Here is an 8,219-nt window from a genome sequence, read left to right on the forward strand (position 1 = left end):
AGGTTAATATGAAATGCTCATATGGTTAACCTTTTGGGTTACTATGTTGAACCAACATACACGTACACATTTGGGCATGGTTTTCACGAAACCAGTAAACGTCTACCCAAGTGTGTGTGACAAGATAAGTTTTCGATCTAACGGTTGAGAAATATTAGCTTGAATCTAAATCAGGTTTTCATCTAACGGTGAATAAGGATTGCTTTGTACCTAAGGCAAAACCCTAAGTTGAAGGCTATATAAAGGAGACATCTAGCATTGTGCAAAACTAATCCCCACACGTCTGTGTGCTACTAGTGCGCCCGCTAGAGTCGATCTCCATTAACCTTTGATTTTCTTCTCTAAAATCAGGCTAACGACTTAAAGACTCCATTGGGATTGTGAAGCCAGACCGATACTACTTTATCGTAGTTGTGTGATCGGATCTTGCATCTTCTATAGTACGAGTACAATCGATTGATTGGCTTGGGATCGTGAGGATTCTCCGATAGGCAAAATAAAGAAGTCACAAACATCTTCGTCTCACTGTTTGTGATTCCTCGACAATCCGCTTGTGTAGTCAAGAAGGATTGTAGATAGGTGATTGATTAATCTAGGTTGTTCTTCGGGAATATAAGACCGGATTATTAATTGGTTCTTGTTCACCTTGATTTTATATCAAAAGACGAAACAAAACCTAGGGTTTATCTATGGGAGACATACTTATCCTTTGATAGACTTTTCTGTGTGAGACAGATCTGTTTATTATCAAGTCTGTGATTTTGGGTTGTAGTAACTCTTGGTTGTGGGTGAGATCAGCTAAGGGAATCAAGTGCGCAGTATCCTGCTGGGATCAGAGGCGTAGGAGTACAACTGTACCTTGGATCAGTGGGAGACTGATTGGGGTTCAACTATAGTCCAGTCTGAAGTTAGTTTGCAGTAGGCTAGTGTCTGTAGCGGCTTAATACAGTGTGTATTTAATCTGGACTAGGTCCCGGGATTTTTCTGCATTTGCGGTTTCCTCGTTAACAAAACTTCTGGTGTCTGTGTTATTTCTTTTCCGCATTATATTTTATATAATTGAAATAATACAGGTGTGCGTTAAGATCATCAACTTCTCTAATCCAAACTTTGGTTGTTGATTGTAGTTGATTGATCATTGGACATTGGTCTTTGGTACCGTCCAAGTTATCTTTCTTTGATAAAGACTCACAGATTTCTATTTGCTTGAGTAAAGATCAAATCGAGAGATTGAGATAATAACTCCTTGAGATACTTTTTATCTAGATTGAGTTTGACTGTCTAGTTGATTCTCTAGCAAAGTATTTCGGAGTTAGTCCATACAGATTGCTAACCGAAATATTGGGTGGTGTTGTTAGACCCCCGCTTTTTCAAATCCTCTCTTTGGGTAAGCTTTGAAGTTTCATTAATTTGTCGCTTTCACGCTCTCTATTTCTTTTGAAAACTATAGGGTGGATGACAGCTCAGTATGAGAGTTTTATTTAGGTGTTCAAGCGGAATGGCTGATGAGTGTAGCCTGCGCACCTCCGATGATAAGTGTTCAAGTGAAGGGCGGATGAGTGCAACCTGCACGCCTCCTAAGCATATGATTCCGAAATTTTAAATGTCCAAGCGGAAAGCGGATGAGTGCCGCTTGTGCGCCTCTTAGAATAAGTGTGCAAGTGAAGGGCTTCTTGAAGCAATTATGTCCAGATGTATCCGCTTCGTAGGAATTTGAGGATTCATTCTAAACAAGCCAAATGTTGTATTTGTAGGGTATGAATCTGTGTATGGATGTTTTAGGCGCTCAACATGCTCCCTTATCAGGAGAGAGAAATGACGTTTTCGCGTAGATATTGAAATCATTTATCAATGATCGAGATAAGATAGACTATTATAAGCGCGAACTAGCATATGTGTATGTACATTTAAGCTCCGCTTTCATTTCTGTTGGCGGTCGTCGTGGCCTTGTCTAAACGCATATGATGTATTTTGAAGTTGTCAAAGGCACATTAAGGGCCTTGCGCTTAATGTACTTGAAATGTATTAAATGAAAAATAGCATTACATGCTCCTCCCTCCTTAATCGTCTCTGCATTTAATATATCCGAGTTGCGTTAAATGGAATGCTTTACTCCTTGTTTAAGATTTTGTTATTGAAATTTGAATATTGGTTTGTTTTAACGTTTTATTGTAGTTATTCCTTTGATGTTCCCTCCACCCTCTATTTTTTTTTTGGTTAGAATGAGGCGGATGAGTGCTTGGTGCTCTACTTATATGCACGAATCTGTATAATCAGTTGGTTAGATAGTATGGGGAATTATTAGACGCGCCTAAATAGGTGAAGTTGGCGGACGAGTGTATGGTGTTTGACTTGCTCGCCTCCCGTGTAAGGGTTCAAGGAGTGATGATATATTTCTGAAGGTAAGTCCCCTCATACATTTTTATTTCTTTGCTCGCCTCCCGTGCAAATGTTCCGATCGGCCAAATTAACTATGCGCGTGATCAAGTAATTTGTGAAAGCGTAAGTAACGCATATGGTATTTAGCTAAGTTGTGGGCGCTTTGTCCCAATACTTTACTAGTAATTTCATCCATACGTGCTCGTATCTCATATCTGAAATGCTTTTCGACTATTATGGGAGCCTATGCAATTAACCCTTTCGAGGTTTTATGTTTGTCACATAATTAAAGAAGCCATGCATGCATCCCCCTTCTTTTTTTTTAATCAGAGATTATCTCACAGTATTACTTATGACGCGTTCGAGTTAGTATTTCATTTCTCATGGTACATTCGGGCCCTAGTTAGCAATTCGGAATCCGACAAACGTACGGAACGGTAAACATACGGGTATTATTCGGATTTGTAAATGCTAAATTCGGTCAAAAATCCGGTCAACCGTTCGTGATTCGGCAATAATCCGGAACGGCATACGTACGTGTATAATTCGTTTTAGAAATATGAAATCGGCACACAAAATTCGCCACATATTACACGCCAAGAAAAGATTAAATATTGTGACAAAGTTTGGTAGGTCTGATTTTTGTATTAAATTTGTCTATATATGAAATATATGCAACCATACCACCAAAAAACGGATGGCTCAGTGGAGTGAACCCGAGTACGGGAGTGGGATGTTATGACTTCGAGACCCTGTGAATACTTTTTTGGGAAAAATTTAAAAAAGGGTAGTTGAGCCTCGAAAGAGGCTCTTAAGTTAGCCCAGTACAGATACTATTGGGCTGAACCAATACGCACGTTTCTACTTCGAATCGTAAAAGAATACTTTTTTGGGAAAAATTTAAAAAAGGGTAGTTGAGCCTCGAAAGAGGCTCTTAAGTTAGCCCAGTACAGATACTATTGGGCTGAACCAATACGCACGTTTCTACTTCGGATCGTAAAAGACGCGAATAATCCGGGAAGCTGAGAAACTGCGCGTATTGAGTGCGGAGTTTCAGTTTACGCCCGTATAAATCGGGAACGTTTGATACGTATTTATTTCTCATGGCGCATTCGAGGCTATTTTTTTATTTCTCATGACTCAGCCGTATTCGTAGCTATTTTCAGTTCATGCCGCACTGAAGGCCATCTTGTTTCACCACTCGGCTGTTTTCATTTTAACGACCGTACTTATACCCTAGTCATACTCGGAGCTTTATTCATTTATTATGCTCGGGGTTTTGTTCCATCTAGCCGTACTCGAGGCTTTATATTCATTTTATGGGTTGTATTCATAGCCTAGCCGTACTCGGTGCTACTGGTGCACTTCATTGGTCATGCACGGAGCCTAGCCAAACTCTGGGCTATTGGTGCACTTCATTTAGTCACGCACGGAACCTAGCCACATTTGGGTTATTGGTGCACTTCATTTAGCCATACACGTAGTCTAGTCCTTTCTAGGACTATTGGCGAACTTCATTGGGTCGTACGCGAGACTTGGCCCTTTCTGGGGCTGTCAGTGCACTTCATTAAGCCATGCTCGAAGCCTAGTCCTTTCTTGGACCATTGGTGCACTTCATCTAAGCCATGCACGGAGCCTAGCCCTTTCTGGGACTATTGGTGCACTTCATCTAAGCCATGCACGGAGCCTAGCCCTTTCTTGGACTATTGGTGCACTTCATTAAGCCATGCACAGAGCCTAGTCCTTTCTTGGACTATTGGTGCACTTCATCCAAGCCATGCACGGAGCCTAGTCCTTTCTTGGACTATTGGTGCACTTCACCTAATCCATGCACGGAGCCTATCCCTTTCTTGGACTGTTGGTGCACTTCATTAAGCCATGCACGGAGCCTAGTCCTTTCTTGGACTATTGGTGCACTTCATTAAGCCATGCACAGAGCCTAGTCCTTTCTTGGACTCGTAGCCTTTTTCATTTCTCATGGTGCACTCGTAGCCTTTTTCATTTCTCATGGTGCACTCGAGGCCACCTTTTCTCGTTTCTCATGGTGCATTCGAGGTCACTTTTTCTCATTACTCGGCCATATTCATGGCTGTTTTAAATTCACAGGTGTTATCACAATTCAATTCCTGACATGAAACTCTAAACTAGTAAGATGGTGTTTAACATATGCGGCTATCTAATTATGTGCCATACGCGGGTTTCATGGAACTCAAATATCAATACACAAATAGGTGCTATCTTGGACACTTCTTGAATTAATATACTAAATACGTGAGATGGGTACATATACTCATTATGGTGAGTGGTCTTGCATGTTTAGCAAAAATGTAATTGTGAGATAATGCAATCATACTCTGACAATGGCATGATCTTGGCTCTTTCTTAATAGAGCGATATTGAGAAGTAAGGCGCAGATACATCTGATGTTAAAACTTTCGAACATGTATACCCTAGTGATAAAGGTGACAACATACACATGTGAGATATAACTCATGTGAGCCATTACTGGGTGCGATTTGTAGTAATAAAGTGGGAAGAGTGATCATCCCTTAATCGTAAAGTAAACAGAATTCCAATATTCGAGCTCACCTCTATGAAGAAATAGGTCACTGATTGACAGCTTGGCAAGCTCAGAGGATTCATGGCATCACGCGACTATAATGACTTATCAAGTGAGAAATGCACAGAAGTAAGCCAAGGGAAATGAGCAACATATGATGAATATTGTTTGTTGAATCTAAAGGGTTACGACATGCATGTATTTGTTAATGTGTGACGCGAGCAATGGAATGAATCAAAAACTAAGGGAAGATAGATAAATCTTACCCTGTCCTCTGTGCACGAGGGAAAAGTGGCGCTGATGCACTCCAGTGACGCTAATGCGGGTTGCATTAGCTGCTGCTCGCTTTTAGTTCTGCTGGGGATAGTGGCAGTCCATCGATGCACAGATGTTGGAGCTGAGCGCTTTTCCTTAAGTGACAATTTTCTCTTCCTTGAGTGACAATTTTCGGGGACTTTCTGGCCAATGAATCAAATAGCAGAACATCAAGGTATCATGTGATATTCTACAGTAAGCAGTATAGGCATAGCTGTTGATAAAATAAATAATGTGATATTTTCCGTTTAAGAAAATGGAGCTCGATCAAGGGAGTAGCAAGAGAGGGATAAAAGAGCCTATGCTCATCAACTTCAGCTCTACACCACAACTAAATGAAGAGAGGAAATTTCTATAGATACATGCTTACAGGTGGGCTGTAATTAGGGTATACATTCAACTATCTAATAGACCTTGCTAAGGTTATCATGGAGCTTACAAAAAATGCGCAATCAGCAAATAAATTACAGCATGCTTTAAATTAAGTTCAGATACACAAGTCATTTATCATGGAGCCAGGTCGTGGAGCTCCTGGTAACATCATAAAGAGTTAAACATATGACTAGGTTTAAGGTCAGCATTCATAACTCATAGGAGCGGAAGGTCACAGGTCATTCTTACGTCTTCATTCACTAGCAAATTATAAAATTGTTATTGAAGAATTGATATACAGTTTGCAACCTAGATTTGAAGAAGACAATAGAAACTTATCTTTCATGTGCTTAGTGGTATTCAAAATCCATTCCAGATGGCGATGATGTAGTGATCTTCAGTTGAGCTTTCCAAAATCCATTCAAAGTCTGCTTACGACGCTTGTATATGGCAAATTACAAGGAGTTTCCGAGGCTACTTTGAGCTAAGTATCCTCACTGTCCCAACATCCCAAGGAGGCAATTAGAGGTTTTGAAGAAGTAAAGAGCAGACTGAGCAGTAGGCTTCATTGGCATTGGTAGTCGACAATCTTCTCTATCGTTCATTCGAAGTCTCGTACAAATAACTTTGGAACATGTCTGTGTTCACATCATCCTGTTCACTGTTTGCCTGGAAGCTCCGGCTAAGTTGTCATGTGCTTGAAAACTTGTCTAATAGCCACATTGAGGAAAATTCTGGTTAGTAATTGTGATTCAAGAGCTGGAAATTTGAATACATTTGTCGACACGTTTAAACACCTAAGGGATTTATCAATTGATGTTAATATAATCGACCAGGAACGAGTATAAGTTCAGTTGAAATTCAAAATTAAAACAAATCAAATTCCAAAACCAATTGACGGGTAATAAGAATTAATACGAGCTAAACCTGATGTTCGATCTTCTATAAATATTGACAATCAAAAGACAAATCGAAACCCATATAAGAACCCTAAAACTTTACCAAAACTATCTTCAAACTAAACCAGAGAGAATCATCATAGGGCAATAGAAACAATTCGATACAAAATTAATTTTTATGAGTTTTGCAACTTTATAATCATTTTATTTCTGCCAAGAGATGACACCGATCAGAATTAAAAGAGATTAGATTAAGTATGAGGGACTTATCTCTTTTCCGTTGATTTATGGTGGATCTACCAACTTTTTCAAGAACATTCACCCGAAGAGTTGTGAGCCAATTATGTTTTCTGTGGTTTCTTGTTATCCAATTGAGAAGCTCGTTTAGATTCGCTGGAGTTGTCGCTGGGTCTCTTGCTAGAGAGTGATTTATCCACTCTGGTTAACCGGCGGTGTTGAGGAGAGAAAAGGTGTTGCGCGGAAAGAGAAACATTGCTGAAGCTGATCCGATTCATAGCTCATCATCCGGCTTCATCACCCGGCTTATTCAATTACGCTGATCCGATTCATAGTTCGTCATCCTGCTTATTCAATGACGATATTGTCGAATAAAACAATCGACAACTGTTCTTCTTGGTGTCGATTCTCGGTCCGACGAAGACGCGCTGGTACTTTGAGGTAATCAGAGAATCAGGATGAAGCGGCTGATGCAGTGAGACGCTGATGCCCTTCGGGGTAGTCGGAGAATAAGGATGGAGCGGAGCTGGTGTAGTGAAGCGCTGGTAATCGATTTCATATCCGGATCTGATTTGTCCTTGATTTATCCATACAGTAGCAAGCGATGAAGAGACATGCGACGTTGGTGTAGCTTGATGTAATCGGAGGAGGATGAAGCGGCTGCTAGTGTGACTCGGCGTAGGTGATCGGAAGGAACAGAAAGATGGTGTTTGAACATTTAAATGCTCTTCTCTGTGGAATTTGTACAAACAGTTGGTGTGCAAGCATCGACTCCTCACTGTTCCGACTCTTCTCTGCTAAACTGAGACTAAATGCTTTATTTTGTTTAAATCTGACGCCCTCTTAATTTGTCTTCGATGAAAGATCACCCGGGTTGATCTTGGTGTAGATTCTCCGGATTCAAGGCGGTAATGGTTGCAACTGCTCCTCTAGCTTTCTGTTGATGATGGGCGACGATGATTTGTTGCTAAGATTTGGTCGAGTTGGAGGAGCTCTGCAAATTATTGTGGATGGCTGCGGATAATAAGTGTGGGAGGGACTCCGGAGCTGAACTGGTGATGACTACGTAGATATTGACGTTTGGTCACAAAGTTACTGGGCTTAGGACGCTTTAGTCCATCTATCTGAAACCCAGTACAGTTTAGTCCAAAAAAAACCCGTCCAAAACAGATTAGTCCAAACATGGACGAGTTAGTCCAAAATCACGGACGAGTCCCGGTTTTGCGAGTTTCCCATATACCATAATTACCCTTGAACGATTCCTGTTATATAAAACCTGATTTTGAAATCGAAATTTTTGGATCTGAAACTTGAATTCAAAACATGATGCAGCTCTGAGATGATTTGGGAGGCGATTTAACAGTTTCAGAGAGGATTTGATCGTTTCTTCATCATATCTCAACTCAGGTTACGTTCGAGTGTGTTCTAGAGTCGAAAATTCTTAATCTCAAATTTGA

General features: G+C 40.5%; 1 long non-coding RNA gene across 2 annotated transcripts; it reads right to left on the bottom strand.

Annotated features, from left to right (window-relative positions):
• Nucleotides 1–4,612: 4,612 nt before the first annotated feature.
• Nucleotides 4,613–7,790, bottom strand: LOC113357705. Of its 2 annotated transcripts, XR_003363849.1 has the most exons (3): nucleotides 5,206–7,790; nucleotides 4,969–5,043; nucleotides 4,613–4,829 (listed from the first exon to the last, which is right to left on the bottom strand). It is a non-coding gene; the product is annotated as an uncharacterized LOC113357705 (long non-coding RNA). The 2 variants fall into 2 exon arrangements; XR_003363848.1 differs by having other exon boundaries at nucleotides 4,613–5,043.
• Nucleotides 7,791–8,219: the final 429 nt, after the last annotated feature.

The sequence above is a fragment of the Papaver somniferum genome, chromosome 3, assembly GCF_003573695.1.
Source record: "Papaver somniferum cultivar HN1 chromosome 3, ASM357369v1, whole genome shotgun sequence".
Taxonomy (NCBI): Eukaryota; Viridiplantae; Streptophyta; class Magnoliopsida; order Ranunculales; family Papaveraceae; genus Papaver; species Papaver somniferum.